The sequence below is a fragment of the Nicotiana tabacum genome, chromosome 2, assembly GCF_000715075.1.
Source record: "Nicotiana tabacum cultivar K326 chromosome 2, ASM71507v2, whole genome shotgun sequence".
NCBI lineage: Eukaryota > Viridiplantae > Streptophyta > Magnoliopsida > Solanales > Solanaceae > Nicotiana > Nicotiana tabacum.
The window spans coordinates 57,236,485-57,255,211 of record NC_134081.1 but is presented as its reverse complement, the minus strand read 5'-3'; the positions used below and the strand labels follow the sequence as shown (position 1 = coordinate 57,255,211).

Genomic DNA, 18,727 nt, shown 5'->3' with positions numbered 1-18,727 from the left:
TAATATATATTCGTCAAATAATTTCTCTGAAAGAACATATATCAAGCATTCTTATCATGTAAAATGATTAATGGGGAAAAGATGAATACATTTTCTTGTAAGCAGAATAATAAAATATACGGTTATTATTACAATTATAAGCTTAAGTAATAAACCAAATAAAAACCAGATTAAAGCTTTAGTAAATCAATGGAAAGTGGCACTAACGTGTGACCTCACTGTCAATAAAAGGTGAAATAAAGACTATAAGAAACCACATTCAAATTTTAACAATGAAACAAAATACTAAGAAAATGTAAAATAAAGAGTGCAACATGACCAATTTAGTTTTAGCAATATTTCTCAGCTTCTTCACCTTGACTTTGGAAGTAATATTATTCCTTCTCTTCTGATGTCGCGCTCTTCCATAAACTTCTCCCTGGTCTCAACTCTTTCTTTCCATTTCTCCCTACTTTTCTCTTTCCTCCTCGTCTCCTTCTTCATACTCTGCTTCGGTTGTGAAGTGTTATCATACACTTCCACTCCCATTGCCCTCTTTGCTGCTGCCTTCCATAATTCCCTCTTTGCTACTTTCCGATTCTCCCTCTTTACCTTTTCCGGCCTCTTCACTCTTTTTAATTCTTTCACCATCGTCTCAGATTTTGACTTTTCCAAACTCTATTTCCTTGCCATTCACTCCTCTTTCTCTTCTTCGATTTTGCAATTTTTTCAACTCTATGGCTATTAGGTTTGTTGTTCTTGCCAGTACCTCGGTTGTTACCAAAGAGCAGTTCGATACTTTTGCGTAGCCTTTGCATCAATTGTTCACGAGTAACACATGAGGGATTAGGGTTACCATTAATACTATTAGGGATATTGGTTTTTTGCAGTTTCTGAAGGGAGTGAATGAGGAGTCAGAGGATGGAGAACTGATTTTTCTTATCAAGGTCGAGAAGGTTGCGACGGGCGATTTTGAGGTATGCTTTATTTTGTTGCTTTAAGGAGGCCTTTTCGACTTTGGATAGGTTGCCTTGGTGCTGCAGTTTGCTGTGGGAGACAGGAGTGAAAACTCATTGTCTGCCTTGGTGCTGCAGTTTGCTGTGGGAGACAGGAGTAAAAACTCAAGGACAATGTGTCCTAATGAAAATTACTTGAATGAAGTTTTACATTCCAATTCCTATTGAATGTATAGAATTCATGAGTACCAGCTCACTCTCTACGAACTCTCTCGCTAAGAGTACTTCCAAAATTCACGACAAAAGAACTCTGTAATCCAAACCCTAAATCTTAACATTATTTGAATAAATTTTGAATTTTCTATTGTATATAGGTTAGTAAGATAACTTCGAACTATGTCAAAATCTTTATTTTGATCAAGGGTCTAGTGCAATGTCTTTGATGCTAACTATCCTTTCTTCCTTCTTTGCGTTGTTGCTGCATGAACGAATTTAGTATTTACGTCTTGTATACGGTCGAAGTCAAGATCGATTTCAATTTCGTAGATTAGGTTTGAAACATGATGATCACGGACTGAAGACCGGCCTCGAGTCTCACCGAGCTAGCACCCGAGGTCGGAAAACCTGCCTTCGAGGAAAATTGAGTCTGGTGTCGACCTTTGCTTCGAACGAGCTCGAGGATAAATAATAGAAGACCGAAATATCTGCGAACCAGACGGATATTACGAAGAGAATCTCGGCACGTATCAGCAAGAAACCGGTAATCAGCAAATCAAGAGATTTTTACCTTTTATAGATATGTACCTAGAATAGGACTCATTTACTATATAAAGGGGGTCTGATAATTCATTCAAGAATGTCAAACTCTTTGAAGTGTCTTTGGTTCCAGGCTAAAATACAAAAATGTCAAACTCTCAATCAGTAGTTATTTATGTTGACAACGAGTCCGGTCACCAAGGTGAAAATAACAACATAGCGCCTAGTAACGAGATACCACCTCCTGATCCCGTTGGAATTCCGATCGCAGATCCGATTGATGCTAATTCGCATGTGGCTATCGATATAAACTTGCCTACTGACCCCAAAAATAGCGTTCGTGGTGGAGCCCGATCGGCAACTCAAAACACGCAAAACACTAAAGGAGGCGGGATCAGTCTACGAGTGATCTTTGAAATGTTGCAGGCTCAACAGGCGGTGATAACTCAGTTACATAACTAAAGCCGTCCACCGAGTAGGGTTGAGCCCGATCCTCCCCAGGAAGTCACCTGCAGGGATGAACCAGTCATAGAAAAGTCGAACGAACACGAATCGGGGGCTAACCCCGAGATCATAAAAATGCTCGAAGAGCTGACAAAACAAATAGAATCAGGGGAGAAGAAGATCGTGGCTAACGACAAAAAGGTGAAAACCTACAATTCCAGGGTAGACCAAATCCCAGGAGCACCTCCGATATTGAAGTGCCTGGATTCCAGAAAGTTCGTGCATAAACCTTTTCCACCGAGCGCGGCTCCGAAGACGATCCCCAAGAAGTTCCGTATGCCCAAAATACCCAAGTATAATAGAACGACCGACCCAAACGCGCATGTAACCTCTTATACATATGCTATCAAAGGGAACGACCTGGAGGACGATGAGATCGAGTCTGTTCTGTTGAAAACATTAGGGGAGACCCTGTCGAAGTGAGCTATGATATGGTATCACAATTTACCTCCTAATTCTATTGACTCATTTGCTATGCTTGTAGATTTTTTCGTAAAAGTACACGCAGGTGCCATCAAGGTCGAGACTAAGAAATCAGACCTTTTCAAAGTCAAACAGAAGGATAACGAGATACTTAGAGAGTTCGTGTCTCGTTTTCAAATGGAACGAATGGATCTGTCGTCGGTCCCTGATGATTGGGTTGTTCAAGCTTTCACTCAGGGACTTAATATTCGAAGCTCAGTGGTTTCACAAAAGCTGAAGCAAAACTTAATAGAATACCTGGATGTTACATGGGCCGACGTGCATAACCGGTATCAATCGAAAATCAGAGTCGAAGATGATCAACTCGGGGCCCCTTCGAGGTTTGTCTATCCTGTCAGAACCCTCGATAGAGTCAAGAGAGATGTCGATCGCGAACCGATGCCAAACATGAATCAGTATCAGCCATATAACGGAGATCTTAGAAGCAACGGGTCCGGGCAACTCCATGAGAAATGAAAGGAGAAATGAGCGAGGTCAAAGCAGTCGAGGACTTATAACCAAAAATGGCTTCGACAGGTCCAAAGACGCACCGAGGCTATTAGAATATAACTTCAATGTCGATGTTTCCATCATTATATCAACTATCGGGTGCATCAAAGATACCATATGGATTCGACCTCTACAGTATGATCCAACCCAAAGGGATCCTAACTAGATGTGCAAATATCATGGCATTCACGGTCACAGAACAGAAAATTGTCGACAGTTGAGAGAGAAAGTGGCCCGTCTATTCAACAATGGGCACTTTTGGGAGTTCTTGAGCTACCGAGCCAAGAATCATTTCAGGAACATGGATTCTAACAAACAGGCAGAACAAAAAGAACCTCAACATGTCATTAACATAATCATCGGAGGGGTTGATATCCCAGAGGAGCCAATGTTGAAACGCACCAAAGTATCCATCAATAGGGAGAAACGAACTCGAGGCTACATAACGGAGGGAACTTTATCTTTCAATGACAAGGATGCGGAAGGGATCATGCAGCCCCAAAATGATGCACTGGTAATAATTGTACTCGTAAATAAAATTCGGGTTAAATATGTGTTAATTGATCCATGTAGCTCAGCCAACATCATTCGATCATGGGTCATGGAGCAGCTCGGTCTACAAGACCAAATCGTGCTTGTAGTTTGAGTTCTGAACGGATTCAACATAGCATGTAAGACTACTAAGGGTGAAATAATGTTACTTGTAAACACCGCCGGGACCATCCAGGAGACTAAATTTTATGTGATCAAAGGCGACATGAGGTATAACATTTTATTTGGGTGGCCATGGATCCACAACATGAGGGCGATACCCTCGACAATACATCAGGCACTAAAATTCCCAACACATGATGGAGTCAAAAAAGTCTACGGATATAGCCGGTTGCGAAGGAAATGTTCGCGATCGAGGAGGTGATACCGACATCTACAATTTCAACATCTAAGGGCCCAAACCAGATGGTATACGGTCGAAGTCGAGCTCGATTTCGATTTCGTAGATTAGGTTTGAAACATGATGACCACGGACTGAAGACCGGCCTGGAGTCTCACCGAGCTAGCACCCGAGGTCGGAAAACCTGCCTTCGAGGAAAATTGAGTCTGGTGTCGACCTTTGCTTCGAACGAGCTCGAGGATAAATAATAGAAGACCGAAATATCCGCGAACCAGACGGATATTACGTCGAGAATCTCGGCACGTATCAGCAAGAAATCGGTAATCAGCAAATCAAGAGATTTTTACCTTTTATAGAAATGTACCTAGAATAGGACTCATTTACTATACAAAGGGGGTCTGATAATTCATTCAAGAATGTCAAACTCTTTGAAGTGTCTTTGGTTCCAGGCTAAAATACAAAAATGTCAAACTCTCAGTCAGCAGTTATTCATGTTGACAATGAGTCCGGTCACCAAGGTGAAAATAACAACATAGTGCCTAGTAACGAGATACCACCTCCTGATCCCGTTGGAATTCCGATCGCAGATCCGATTGACGCTAATTCGCATGTGGCTATCGATATAAACTTGCCTACTGACCTCGAAAATAGCGTTCATGGTGGAGCCCGATCGGCAACTCGAAACACCCAAAATGCTGAAGGAGACGGGATCAGTCTACGAGTGATCTTCGAAATGTTATAGTCTCAATAGGCGGTGATAGCTCAGTTATAGAACTAAAGCCGTCCACCGAGTAGGGTTGAGCCCGAGATCATAAAAACGCTTGAGGAGCTGACAAAACAGATAGAATCAGGGGAGAAGAAGATCGTGGCTAACGACAAAAAGGTGGAAACCTACAATTCCAGGGTAGACCAAATCCCAGAAGCACCTCCGATATTGAAGGGCCTGGATTCCAGAAAGTTCGTGCATAAACCTTTTCCACCGAGCGCGGCTCCGAAGCCGATCCCCAAGAAGTTTCGTATGCCCGAAATACCCAAGTATAATAGAACGACCGACCCAAATGAGCATGTAACCTCTTATACACATGCTATCAAAGGGAACGACCTGGAGGACGATGAGATCGAGTCTGTTCTATTGAAAACATTAGGGGAGACCCCGTCGAAGTGAGCTATGATATGGTATCACAATTTACCTCCTAATTCTATTGACTCATTTGCTATACTTGTAGATTCTTTCGTAAAAGTACACGCAGGTGCCATCAAGGTCAAAACTAAGAAATCAGACCTTTTCAAAGTCAAACAGAAGGATAACGAGATGCTTAGAGAGTTCGTGTCTCGTTTTCAAATGGAACGAATGGATCTGTCGTCGGTCCCTGATGATTGGGTTGTTCAAGCTTTCACTCAGGGACTTAATATTCAAAGCTCGGTGGTTTCACAAAAGCTGAAGCAAAACTTAATAGAATACCCGGATGTTACATGGGCCGACGTGCATAACCGGTATCAATCGAAAATCAGAGTCGAAGATGATCAACTCGGGGCCCCTTCGAGGTTTGTCTATCCTGTCAGAACCCTCGACAAAGTCAAGAGAGATGTCGATCGCGAACCGATGCCAAACATGAATCAGTATCAGCCATATAACGGAGATCTTAGAAGCAATGGGTCCGGGCAATTCCATGAGAAATGAAAGGAGAAATGAGCGAGGTCAAAGCAGTCGGGGACTTATGACCAAAAATGGCTTCGACAGGTCCAAAGACGCACCGAGGCTATTAGAATATAACTTCAATATCGATGTTTCCATCATTATATCAACTATCGGGTGCATCAAAGATACCAAATGGATTCGACCTCTACAGTATGATCCAACCCAGAGGGATCCTAAACAGATGTGCAAATATCATGGCATTCACGGTCACAGAACGGAAAATTGTCGACAGGTGAGAGAGAAAGTGGCCCGTCTATTCAACAATGGGCACTTTCGGGAGTTCTTGAGCTGCCGAGCCAAGAATCATTTCAGGAACATGGATTCTAACAAACAGGCAGAACAAAAAGAACCTCAACATGTCATTAACATGATCATCGGAGGGGTTGATATCCCACAGGAGCCGATATTGAAACGCACCAAAGTATCCATCAATAGGGAGAAACGAACTCGAGGCTACATACCAGAGGGAACTTTATCTTTCAACGACAAGGATGCGGAAGGGATCATGCAGCCCCACAATGATGCACTGGTAATATTTGTACTCGTAAATAAAATTCAGGTTAAACGTGTGTTAATTGATCCATGTAGCTCAACCAACATCATTCGATCATGGGTCATGGAGCAGCTCGGTCTACAAGACCAAATCGTGCTTGTAGTTTGAGTTCTGAACGGATTCAACATGGCATGTAAGACTACTAAGGGTGAAATAATGTTACTTGTACACACCGCCGGGACCATCCAGGAGACAAAATTTTATGTGATCAAAGGGGACATGAGGTATGTCACGCGGCGCCTTCCTGAAGTTCCTTGGAAGGGCGACGTAAGGCTAGGCAACCGATGTCAGTACGGTTGCTGTCCGCCAACTGAGGTCCCCTCCGTACGCTAGACTAGATTGTCAGTGCCGTACGGGAAAACCAATGTCATGAGCAATTGAAAGAGAGCAGAAAAGAGAATTGAGAATGAAAGAAAGCTTGATTGCATTGAATGAAAGCTATTACAGAAAACAAGACGGTGTCGGGGGGAGAGACACCAGTACAGAGAATTGTTTGCTTGCTTGAAAGTTTTGATTGCTTGGTCCCCCTTAATAATGCTTAAAAAAATAAACCAAAGTTACATGACTAGACCTATGAAAGCTGGAAAATCACACTTAAAGAAAATGCAGCAAAACTACTCTATATTTACAATGAAAAGGACTTAGTCTTCTACAAAGCAGCAGCAAGTCCGTTGGCAGCAACTTTGTCTTTAGCATCAGGGTCTGCGCGCGCGGCATTGTCTGCGCGCGCGGCACTGTTGGCTTTTGCCTGTGGCTGGGCGCTGGCGATGGCTATCGGTGGGGCGGCAGAGGCACATGCGCGCTTGTCACTTGGAGCTGCCGAGACCACGGGGCCGACCGTGGCGACGGGCGTTGGGAGGCTGGCCAGGACGCCACGGGGCGCGTCCAAGGGATCATGGGGCATGGCTGGAAAGCCACCCATGACATTCTCCCCCACCTGAGTTGGCGACGTCCTCGGCGCCTTCCTTGCAAGGTAATCATCAATCAGGCTCTTGTAGGCTTTGAGGTTTGTTCCCCTCTCCCAAGTATTCTCCTCTGCATCACATCCCTGCCATTTCACCAAGAACTCCTGGTGATCTTTTCTTGAGGCGTGAATCACTCGATCATCAAGAATAGCTTCAGCACACCTTTTTCCGGTTGAATTGGGGCCTCGAATACTTGGTATTGTGAGTTGGCTTCGTGAAGGATCCTCCATATCTTCCCGAAAAGGTTTCAGGAGACTGACATGGAAAACAGGATGGATTTTCCACCAAGCTGGGGTATCCACCCGGTATGCAACTTTCCCAATGCGCCTTTCAATGGACAAGGGTCCAATATATTTTTGCAATAGGCGAGGGTCATGGACCCCTGCAAACAAGTACCGCTTTGGGATTTTGACCATCACTTTGTCTCCCACCTGGTATTCCACAAAGCGGCGATTCTGATCAGCATGCCTCTTCATCCACTTTTGGGCTTTGACAAGATAGCTCCGCACTATCTCCAAATTTTGGTTCCATTCTTTTGAGAAGCTGGCAGCCCGAGGAGATTTTGACATGTTTGGTGCGTTCACTGTGTGTGGGAGTAGCGGTTGCTGTCCGGTAACAATTTCAAAAGCGCTTTTGTTGGTACTTGAGCTCTTTTGTGAATTGAAACACAGTTGAGCAGCATCCAGAAGCTTCACCCAATTCTTCTGCGATCCGGTCACAAAGTGCCGGAGATATTCCTCTAGCATGCCATTGAATCGCTCCGTCTGGCCATCAGATTGCGGATGAAAACTTGAACTATGACTCAATTTTGGCCCGAGGCACTTAAAGAGTTGGGTCCAAAAATTGCTAGTGAAGCGTGAGTTGCGATCACTAACAATGTCTTTAGGTAAGCCCCAATACTTGACGAATGAGAGAAGAATAGTCGAGCTGTATCTTCTGCTGATATATATTGTGGGGCTGCTATAAAGGTAGCATACTTGGAAAACCGATCCACCACAACCAAGATAGTTGTGAGATCTCCGACCTTGGGCAATCCGGTGATGAAGTCCAGGGAAACGCTTTCCCAAGGTCTTTTTGGTACAGCTAGTGGTTCCAAGAGCCCTGCCTGCGTCAAGCGGGCTGACTTATCTTTCTGGCATACTAGACAAGTCTTCACATACTGAGCGACGTCATCGACCATTTGAGGCCAATAATATGCACGGCGAAGCAATGCCATAGTGCGTTCCTCGCCGGGATGACCGGCCCACAAAGTATCGTGGCATTCTGCAAGAAGAGTCCGTCGCAGATCTCCTCCTTTAGGAACATAAAGTCGGTTCCCTTTCACCTTCAGGAACCCATCTTCGGTGTAGAACTGGCGAGTCTTGCCCTGTCCTACCAAATCAACCAAATACTGTGCAGCAGGATCCTTGATGAGTAGATCCTGTATCTGGTCTTTTATGGTGGTGGTTACTTCGCTTCCCTTTAGGGCGGCGAGTACACACATCGATGCTAGATCAGCTCTCCGACTGAGTGCATCAGCAACATAATTGGTCTTTCCACTTCGGTACTCCAGGTTGAAGTGAAATTCCGCTAGGAGTTCCTGCCACCTAGCCTGTCGTCCATTCAGCTTTGGCTGGGTCATGAAATGGCTAACGGCTGTGTTGTCTGTCTTGACCACGAATGGGGCTCCCAGTAGATAATGCCTCCAAAGGCGTAAGCAATGAACGACAGCCAATAATTCTTTCTCATGGGCGGCATAGCGTCGCTCTGCATCCTTCAGTTTCCGGCTCTCGTACGCTACGGGATGCCCTTCTTGTAGCAATACTCCACCAAGTGCATAGTCGGAGGCATCCGTTTGCACTTCGAATGGCTTGGCCAAGTCAGGGAGGGCCAAGACTGGGCTACTGGACATAGCCATCTTCAATGCGTCGAAGGCCTTTGCCCGCTTGGGGCCCCAATCCCACGGGGTGGCCTTCTTGAGAAGTTCTGTCAGCGGCACTGCAATGAGGGAGTAACTTTTCACAAACCGCCGATAGAAGTTGCATAGGCCAAGGAACGACCTCAAGGCATGTATATCCTTAGGAGGCGGCCATTCTGTAATGGCCTGAATCTTCTGCTGGTCCATCTTGATCCTCCCTTCCTCGATGACATGTCCGAGGAAGTCAATTTGTTTCTGAACTTGGATAGCTTCGCATATAGTTCGTGCTCCCGCAATCGGGCTAGGACCTTCCGCAAATGCTCCAGGTGTTCTTCTAGTGTCTGGCTATATACCACAATGTCATCCAAATAAACCACGACGAATTCATCAATGTATTCTCGGAAGACTTGGTTCATCAAGGTGCAAAATGTGGCTGGCGCGTTAGTCAAGCCAAAGGGCATAATCAGGAAGTCGTGCGACCCATATCTTGTCACACAGGTCGTCTTGTGCTCATCACCATCGGCAATCCGAACTTGCCAATAACCTGTCCTCAGGTCTATTTTGGTGAATACCGTCGCACCACCCAGTCTATCAAACAAGTCTGCCATTAGCGGAATAGGGTACTTCTTTTTCACGGTGATTTTGTTTAGAGCCCGGTAATCCACGCAGAGTCGCAAACTACCATCATGTTTCTTTTGGAATAGCACAGGGGATCCGTATGGGGACTTAGAGGGCACAATGATCCCTGTGTCTAGCATTTCCGTCAATTGTCTCCGAAGCTCGGCAAGTTCGGGTTGTGACATTCTGTATGGCGCCCGGGCAGGTGGCTTCGCACCCGGCACCAACTCAATCTCATGGTCCACAGTTCGCCTAGGCGGAAGATGCTTTGGCATGTCTTGTGGCATGATGTCTTCAAATTCCAGAAGTAACTCCTTCACGGGTGCAGGAATGGGACCCGAGGAGCGTTCTATATCTTCCATGCAGAGGGTAGCCAGGAACGTGGGTTCATGTCTTTTTACCCCCTTCTTCAACTGCAAGGCCGAGATGTTCTCGGCTACCATCTTCATGGGAATGCACGGAATAATGCAGGGCTTGGCCCCATTTGCCCCCATCATCAGTAGCATGTCTGCATAGGGTGCGGGCATGGTATTGGTCTATCTCAGGAATTCCAACCCCACGATTAACTCAAAGTCATCTATGATCACTACGCGCAGGTTGAACTTTCCTTCATAAGGGCCAAGCTTCACTGGTACTTCTTTGGCTATTCCACCCACTGGTTGAGGTGGTGAGTTGATAGCCTTCACACGACCTTTGCCCTTTCCTACGACTAGTCCAAGACGCTCCACCTGAGTCGAGGCTAAGTAGTTGTGGGTGGCACCTGTGTCTATCATTGCCCGAATGGGCTTGCCATTTACCTTCATGTCAACGAACATTAGGGTCCTCTCTTGATGAGGAGGAGTCCTCAAATTCGCCTTCTTATTTCCTTTCCTGGCAATTGGACAGGGGTCCTTCTTCTTGCGGATACCGGCACTGGTACCCGCTAAGGGCTCAAAAATGGAGCCAACAATTGCATTGAATGCACCTACTGGCTCGGTCTGGTCCGCATCATCGGCGTCGTCATCCGTCCCATCCTCAAAAGCTTGATGGGCATTCATCTGTGCATGCGGACATTCATTATTCCAATGTGGTCCGCCGCAATGGCGACATCCTGAGGGGGGCTTCCTCCCCCGATCATTGTTGTTAGATGCAGCACTAGTACTGCCGGAAGAGGGAGTCTTGGATTTGGGTGCACTCCGGTCTCCTCCACTTCTGCTAGGGCCACTAGTGTTTGGTTGGCCCCCTTTGTATCCTCCTCGGACAGGCTGTTGAGGCCTATCCTTCCGGGCTTCCACTTGGTAATCCCCAAGGCACTCTGCTGCTTGGATTGCCTTAGGCAATGTGTCTACCCTTTGTCTCTGCAACTCCATCCGGGCATAAGGTTTCAACCCTTCCAGGAAGGTGAAGAGTTTGTCTTTGTCCCCCATGTCACGGATGTTCAGCATGAGCGCGGAGAATTCCCGCATGTAATCTCGCACTGATTTGGTCTGGCGGAGCTCCCGCAACTTTCTCCTGGCATTGTACTCAACATTTTCGGGGAAGAACTGTAGGCGTATGGCTGCCTTCAGTTCCGCCCATGTGTCGAGGGCATCTTCACCTGCCTTGATGGCTTCGTACTTCACCCGCCACCAGAGTTTGGCATCACCCTGAAGATACATGGCAGCAGTTGCTACCTTCTTAGCTTCTTCCAGGCTTCCCACGGCATCGAAGTATTGCTCGATGTCGAAAATGAAATTTTCCACTTCTTTGGCATTCCGAGCTCCACTGTATGGCTTTGGCTCAGGAATTTTCAGCTTTTGTGCCATGGGGGCGAGGTTCACACCACCCCCAAATTGGTTTCCGCCTCCTCGAAGTAGGCCTTGTAAAGCAGCATTGACAATATTGAGCTGGCCTGTCAAGTTGTCAATGGTTTGTTGCATGGCAGTCACCCCGTCTGCCTCTTATTCCCTGTTGGCTAAATCCTCGGCACGCTCCTGCTGGAGGACCTCAAATTTACCAAAAATTTTAGCTGCCTCTGTGGCTGCTGTTTGCCGGTCTCCTTCAGAGTCACGGCTGATGTTTTCTATGTCAACTTCGGCCTGGATGAGTCTGCGGTCCAGGTCGTCCAACCTTTGCACTAGGCTGGTTTTTAGATCGGGCACCATTTCCACGATGGGCCGTAATGCGTCAACCGTTCCCTCAAGGGTCGCGATGCGATCCCCATAATTCACCATGGTCAGAAATGGTGGTAATTGCAATGTGATCCCTCGTCCGATGTCGAGCCTAGGCTCTGATACCAACTGTCACGCGGCGCCTTCCTGAAGTTCCTTGGAAGGGCGACGTAAGGCTAGGCAACCGATGTCAGTACGGTTGCTGTCCGCCAACTGAGGTCCCCTCCGTACGCTAGACTAGATTGTCAGTGCCGTACGGGAAAACCAATGTCATGAGCAATTGAAAGAGAGCAGAAAAGAGAATTGAGAATGAAAGAAAGCTTGATTGCATTGAATGAAAGCTATTACAGAAAACAAGACGGTGTCGGGGGGGAGAGACACCAGTACAGAGAATTGTTTGCTTGCTTGAAAGTTTTGATTGCTTGGTCCCCCTTAATAATGCTTAAAAAAATAAACCAAAGTTACATGACTAGACCTATGAAAGCTGGAAAATCACACTTAAAGAAAATGCAGCAAAACTACTCTATATTTACAATGAAAAGGACTTAGTCTTCTACAAAGCAGCAGCAAGTCCGTTGGCAGCAACTTTGTCTTTAGCATCAGGGTCTGCGCGCGCGGCATTGTCTGCGCGCGCGGCGCTGTTGGCTTTTGCCTGTGGCTGGGCACTGGCGATGGCTATCGGTGGGGCGACAGAGGCACATGCGCGCTTGTCACTTGGAGCTGCCGAGACCACGGGGCCGACCGTGGCGACGGGCGTTGGGAGGCTGGCCAGGACGCCACGGGGCGCGTCCAAGGGATCATGGGGCATGGCTGGAAAGCCGCCCATGACATTACTCATGATCTCGATAAGCCTTGGCCAGCAACATGAGGTCGGTACCCTCGACAATACATCAGGCACTAAAATTCCCAACACATGATGGAGTCAAAAAAGTCTACGGATAATAGTCGGTTAAGAAGGAAATGTTCGCAATCGAGGAGGTGATACCGACATCTACAATTTCAACATCTAAGGGCCCAAACCAGATGGTAAATAACGGGGCCAAATAGAAGTCACTGATACCATCTTCTACAGATTCGGACAAACAAAAGGAAGTCGAGGATGATGATTATGGGGTTTCCAGATCTTTTATAGCCCCCGATGATTCTGACGCCACTAAATCGATGGTCGAGGAGTTGGAACAAGTCATATTGAGAGAAAGCTTGCCCGATCGAAAGGTATACCTGGGAACGGGGCTAAGCTCTGAGCTGAGGGAAAAACTCATTCAATTTCTTATAACTAACGAAGATTGTTTCGCTTGGTCCCACCTCAATATGACAGGAATCCCGCCGGAGATAACCACTCACAAGCTAAGCCTGGACCCAAACTTTCACCCTGTTAAACAGAAGAGGAGACCCAGTCCGAGATCAAGCATGCTTTCATCAAGGATGATGTATCTAAACTTCTTCAAATAGGGTCTATTCGGGAGGTTAAATACCCGGATTGATTAGCAAACATAGTGGTAGTCCCTAAAAATAGGAATAAACTAAGAATGCGTGTAGAATACAAAGATTTAAATAAGGCATGCCCGAAAGACTCTTTTCCTTTGCCCAACATAGACCGTATGATCGATGCCACGGCCGGCCACGAGATCCTCAATTTTCTCGACACCTATTCCGGGTACAACCAAATACGGATGGACTCGGGTGATCAGGAAAAAACTTCCTTCATCACTGAATAGGGCAAATACTGTTATAGCGTAATGTCGTTTAGATTAAAAAATATCGGTGCTACTTACCAACGCCTAGTAAATTGGATTTTCGAGGAACAAATAGGAAAATCAATGGAAGTTTACATTGATGATATGTTAGTTAAGTCCCTACGAGCAGAGGACCATTTAAAACATTTGCAAGAAACCTTCAGCGTACTGAAACAGTACAATATGAAGCTGAACCCAGAAAAATGTGCGTTTGGAGTTGGGTCAGGTAAGTTCCTCGGATTCATGGTATCGAATTGGGGAATCGAGATCAATCCCGATAAAATCAAAGCCATTGAAGATATCACGGTTGTGGACAGCGTAAAGGCTGTGCAAAGGTTAACCGGACGAATAGACGCCCTGGGGCAATTTATTTTGAGGTCGTCTAACAAGAGCCACTGATTCTTCGCATTGTTGGAGAAGAACAACAACTTCTCGTGGACCCCGGAATTCCAACGAGCTTTGGAGGAACTCAAGAGGTATTTATCGAGCCCGCCCCTACTTCACATACCGAAGACAGACGAACAATTGTACTTGTACTTTGCGGTCAAGGAGATAGCGTTAAGTAGAGTCCTAGTTCGGGAAGAGCAAAGTACGCAATTTCCAATTTACTATGTTAGTAGGACCTTAGGTGAGGCCGAAACTAGGTACCCTCACCTGGAAAAACTGGCGCTCGCTTTGCTAAGCGCCTCTAGGAAGCTAAAATCGTACTTTCAATGTCACCCCATATGTATCGTAACTACTTACCTATTGAGGAATGCTATGCATAAGCCCGAACTCTCAGGCCGATTGGCCAAATGGTCCATAGAGATAAGTGGGTACGATATTAAGTATCAACCTCGGACAGCCATTAAGTCTCAAATTTTGGCAGACTTTGTGGCCGACTTTACATCGGCCCTAATACCCGAGGTCGAAAGAGAGTTATTGGTTAACTCAGGAACTTCCTCGAGAATTTGGACCCTCTTCACGGACGGTGCCTCAAACGCAAAAGGGTCCGGACTTGGCATCGTACTAAAGCCACCAACAGGTAATATAATTAAACAATCTACTAAGACTGTGAAATTGACTAACAACGAGGTCGAATATGAGGATATGATTGCAGGCCTTGAACTAGCCAAGATCTTGGGGGCAGAGGTGATCGAAGCCAAGTGCGACTCCCTCCTTGTGGTAAACCAAGTCAATGGAACATTCGAGATCAGAGAGGAACGAATGCAAAGATACTTGGAATAATTACAGGTGACATTACATCGGTTCAAAGAATGGACTTTGCAACACGTACCTCGGGATCAAAACAGTGATGCCCATGCGCTCGCTAACTTAGGGTCGTCGGTCGAAGACGACGAGTTCAACTCGGGAGATGTCGTACAACTTATGAGATCGGTGGTGGAAGAAGGCCACGCCGAGATTAACTCGACGATCTTAACTTGGGACTAGAGGAATAAGTACGTGGAATATCTCAGATCCGGTAAACTGCCCTCGGATCCACAAAAGTCGATGGCCCTACGTACAAAGGCGACCCGATTTAGGCTGTCCAAAGACAGAACCTTGCTTAGAAGAACATCTGATGGTCCACTTGCAATATGTCTAGGGCCGGGTGATACTGAGTATGCTTTGAGGGAAATCCACGAAGGTACCTGTGGAAATCATCCAGGCGCCAAATCGCTGGTTCGGAAAATAATCAGGCCAGTTATTACTGGATCAACATGGAAAAAGACGCAAAGGAGTTTGTTCGAAAATATGATGAATGCCAAAGACACGCTCCGGTGATCATCGATCCGGGGAGCTGCTGCATTCGGTTTTGTCACTATAGCCATTCATGAAGTGGGGAATGGGCATCGTTGGCCCCCTTCCATGGGCACCCGGTAGGGCTCAATTTATATTGTTTATGGCGGACTATTTTTCTAAGTGGGTGGAATCCCAAGCATACGAGAATGTCAGGGAGAAGGAAGTCATCGATTTCATTTGGGACGACATAATATTCTGATTCAGAATACCGGCCGAGATTGTATGTGACAATTGGAAACAATTCATCGGAAGCAAAGTAACCAAATTCCTTGAAGACCACAAGATCAAAAGGATCTAATCAACACCCTACCACCCAAGTAGGAATGGACAAGACAAATCTACCAATAAAACCATACTCCAAAACCTTAGAAAGAGGTTAACTGATGCCAAAGAAATATGGAAGGAAATACTACCCGAAGTCCTATGGGCATACCGTATGTCCTCGAAGTCCAGTACCGGGGCTACCCCGTTCTCTTTAGTTTATGGCACCGAAGATCTGATCTCGGTCGAAGTAGGAGAACCAAGTATCAGACTACGATATGCAACGAAGGAATCAAACGACGAGGCTATGAGTACAAGCCTAGAGCTATTAGATGAAAGGCGTGAAGCCACCCTTGTCCGATTGGCCTCCCAAAAATGCGGATTCAAAGGTATTACAATCGAAGGGCCAACCTTAGACATTTGAATATCGGGGACTTGGTACTAAGGAAGGTCACACTAAGCACCCGAAGCCCGAAAAAAGGAAAATTGGGGCCAAACTGGGAAGGACTGTAACAAATTATCGAGATCACCGGAAAAGAATCCTACAAACTCGGAACAATGAACAACGAGCAACTACCGAAAAACTAAAATATAACTTACTTGAAGCGATATTACTGCTAAGGTACGACCCCATTCTTTCTTTATTTACATTTTAAACTAACCAGGTAACCAACAAGGGATGATACGGGATTTTAGGTCTGAAAGCACGCATTTCACTCTTTTTCCCTTGAACCAGTTTTCTCCCAAATGGGTTTTCCGGCAAGGTTTTTAACGTGGCAACCAGTAAATCGTGCTAACTTAAAGTTGAAGACCGGCTACAAGCCGATGATAATCACAATAGCATTCAAGCCATTTCTTCGATCAACCCCGAATACTGGGGGGGCATTACCCTCAGATATCGACTTTAGCATGGAAAGAGATTTCAAGATTGAAGGGTCTAGATCGATAGAATTCATTGTAAGGGCCAAACGGTCAAATAAACCGTGCTCACATAGACTGCTCGGACCCTGGCACAAAGCCAGTATACATGTGCAACTATTATGCACAAAAACGAAAAGAAGTCTCTTCCTTGCGCATACACCTCTTATCCTTTAAACTTTTTCTTACATTTCTCGAAGAATTTCCTGCATATCATTCCCTAAAGGTATTGAGCCCAAGAGCCACCTTAATCCGCGTTCGAACAATCATGCTCACTCGGGGACTGCCGCCCGAAAACAAACTCGGATGGTCCGAGCCATCAGACCTCGGGGGCATAAGCTTATTTGGCATTCCCCGAATTAAAGGGCTACGACCATGCCAAGATAATAAAACCAGAGGGCGCAAAGCTTATTTGGCATTGCCCGAATTCAAAAAGACTCTGATTATATTAAAAAAGGTTCGGAGATGCTCGAGACTTGTAACAAAAACAAGGCCTTCAAAAAATCTTCATAACCGGTTCTAAAGGCTACCTTTGGCAAACTATAAACCTAAACTACTTTGGGAAAAAGTTTTCGGTAAAATCGAATCCCCACGATGCCTTAAAACAAAATAATTTTAAAGGCAAGGTTTGTTCGATCCTTTGAACATAATCTAACTATTTCATGCTAAGGCATTTCGATCTTTGCGAATACAGATAAAAAAGCAAAGGAAAAATTCAAAAGCTATGAAAGGGAAAAAGCCTTATATATATATATATCAAAAATTCTTTTTACAAGAGCTGAATAGACCCGATACAATTCTTTTACAAAGGAGGAACGGCCTCAACAAAAAGATGATACAAAAAACAAAAGGCAAAATGCCTAAAAAGATCCTAAATGGCCTAGTCTTCATCGAGGGCCATGTCATCGCCTACAGGGTCTTCGCCACCATCGGACTCACCTGAATCTTCATACCCCTCGAAGTCTTCCTCTTCGGGATAAGCCAGCTTCTTGGCCTTGGCTTCATATATCTTGGCATTCTCGATTTCAGCCAATAAATCAAAATCCCGAGCATGGACTCCCTCGAGGGGCTCCCTTCGGGATTTCCACTTCGCGTGCTTCACCATATTTCTCGCTTGGTCCTGAGTTGCCTCGGAATCATCCTTGTGTTGAGCCACCCTATCATCGACCTCGGCAACCTCTGACTTGGATGCCTCAAGATCCTTGGCCAGATTTTCTTGATCGGACACAACTGAGTTCAGCTAAGACTGGTCCTTTTCTTATTTGTAGTTTATCTATCTTTAGTAGTTATTGTTCATTAGCTTTTTTATTTTTCTAGTTTAGTTCTTGTTTTGTTAGTAGCTTCTTTTTATGTTTTCGTAGATAATAAGCCTTTGATTTTCTTAATGCCACGGTTATTTCCAACGGTAGTTTTTGTGTGAACCGGGTGACTCATCCCAACGATGGATGGCGTGACAACCTTCTTAAGGGAATGAATCTGTTTTTGTGTTTAGGTAATAATAATAGTAGTAGTAATGAATAAAATTCCTAATCAAATCATTCTCGAAAAAGAGTTATTCATGCTTCATTTGGTACAACACACTTAACTACGTGCTAATGGCTTGAAACAAGGTTTTTGAAAGAAATTAACTCTAGTTAGTGACTTTGAGACTCTTTAGTTGACTTTTGTAATCATCGAGCGGCTTATTGGACCATAGTGATCTTTAACTTGATTGTGGTTGTTGTAGGCTCTCAATTATATCCTCTTTTACGGTCTAGTTGTTTGAGAGGTGAGGTGATTTGTTGCTAGTCCAAGTATCCGTATGAATGGTCTAGAACTTGCCTCGAATGTGCTTTAAAGTGAAATCCTAAGTTTTTCTTGGTTTGGGAAATGATTGTTGGCTTTCCTTGGTCTGTTTCAGCTCTCTACTGCCAACCAATGTCATTACCCCTAGTCAACCCCCTTTGGAACTCTCGCCTTTCTCATTTGATAATCATGTTATAAGCCTTTACCCGTTTTGTCGTGATTCTCTCTTGGCACCCGGACCTTCCTTAACACTCTTGTGAAATAAGTGGTTAAAGGCATAAGTTTAAGAAAAGGTTGGGCAATCCTCAACCAAAGAACTTATGGA

At 45.3% G+C, this 18,727-nt stretch overlaps 1 pseudogene; it reads right to left on the bottom strand.

Moving 5' to 3' along the window:
• Positions 1-259: 259 nt before the first annotated feature.
• On the bottom strand, positions 260-17,722 carry LOC142166814 (uncharacterized; annotated as a pseudogene).
• Positions 17,723-18,727: the final 1,005 nt, after the last annotated feature.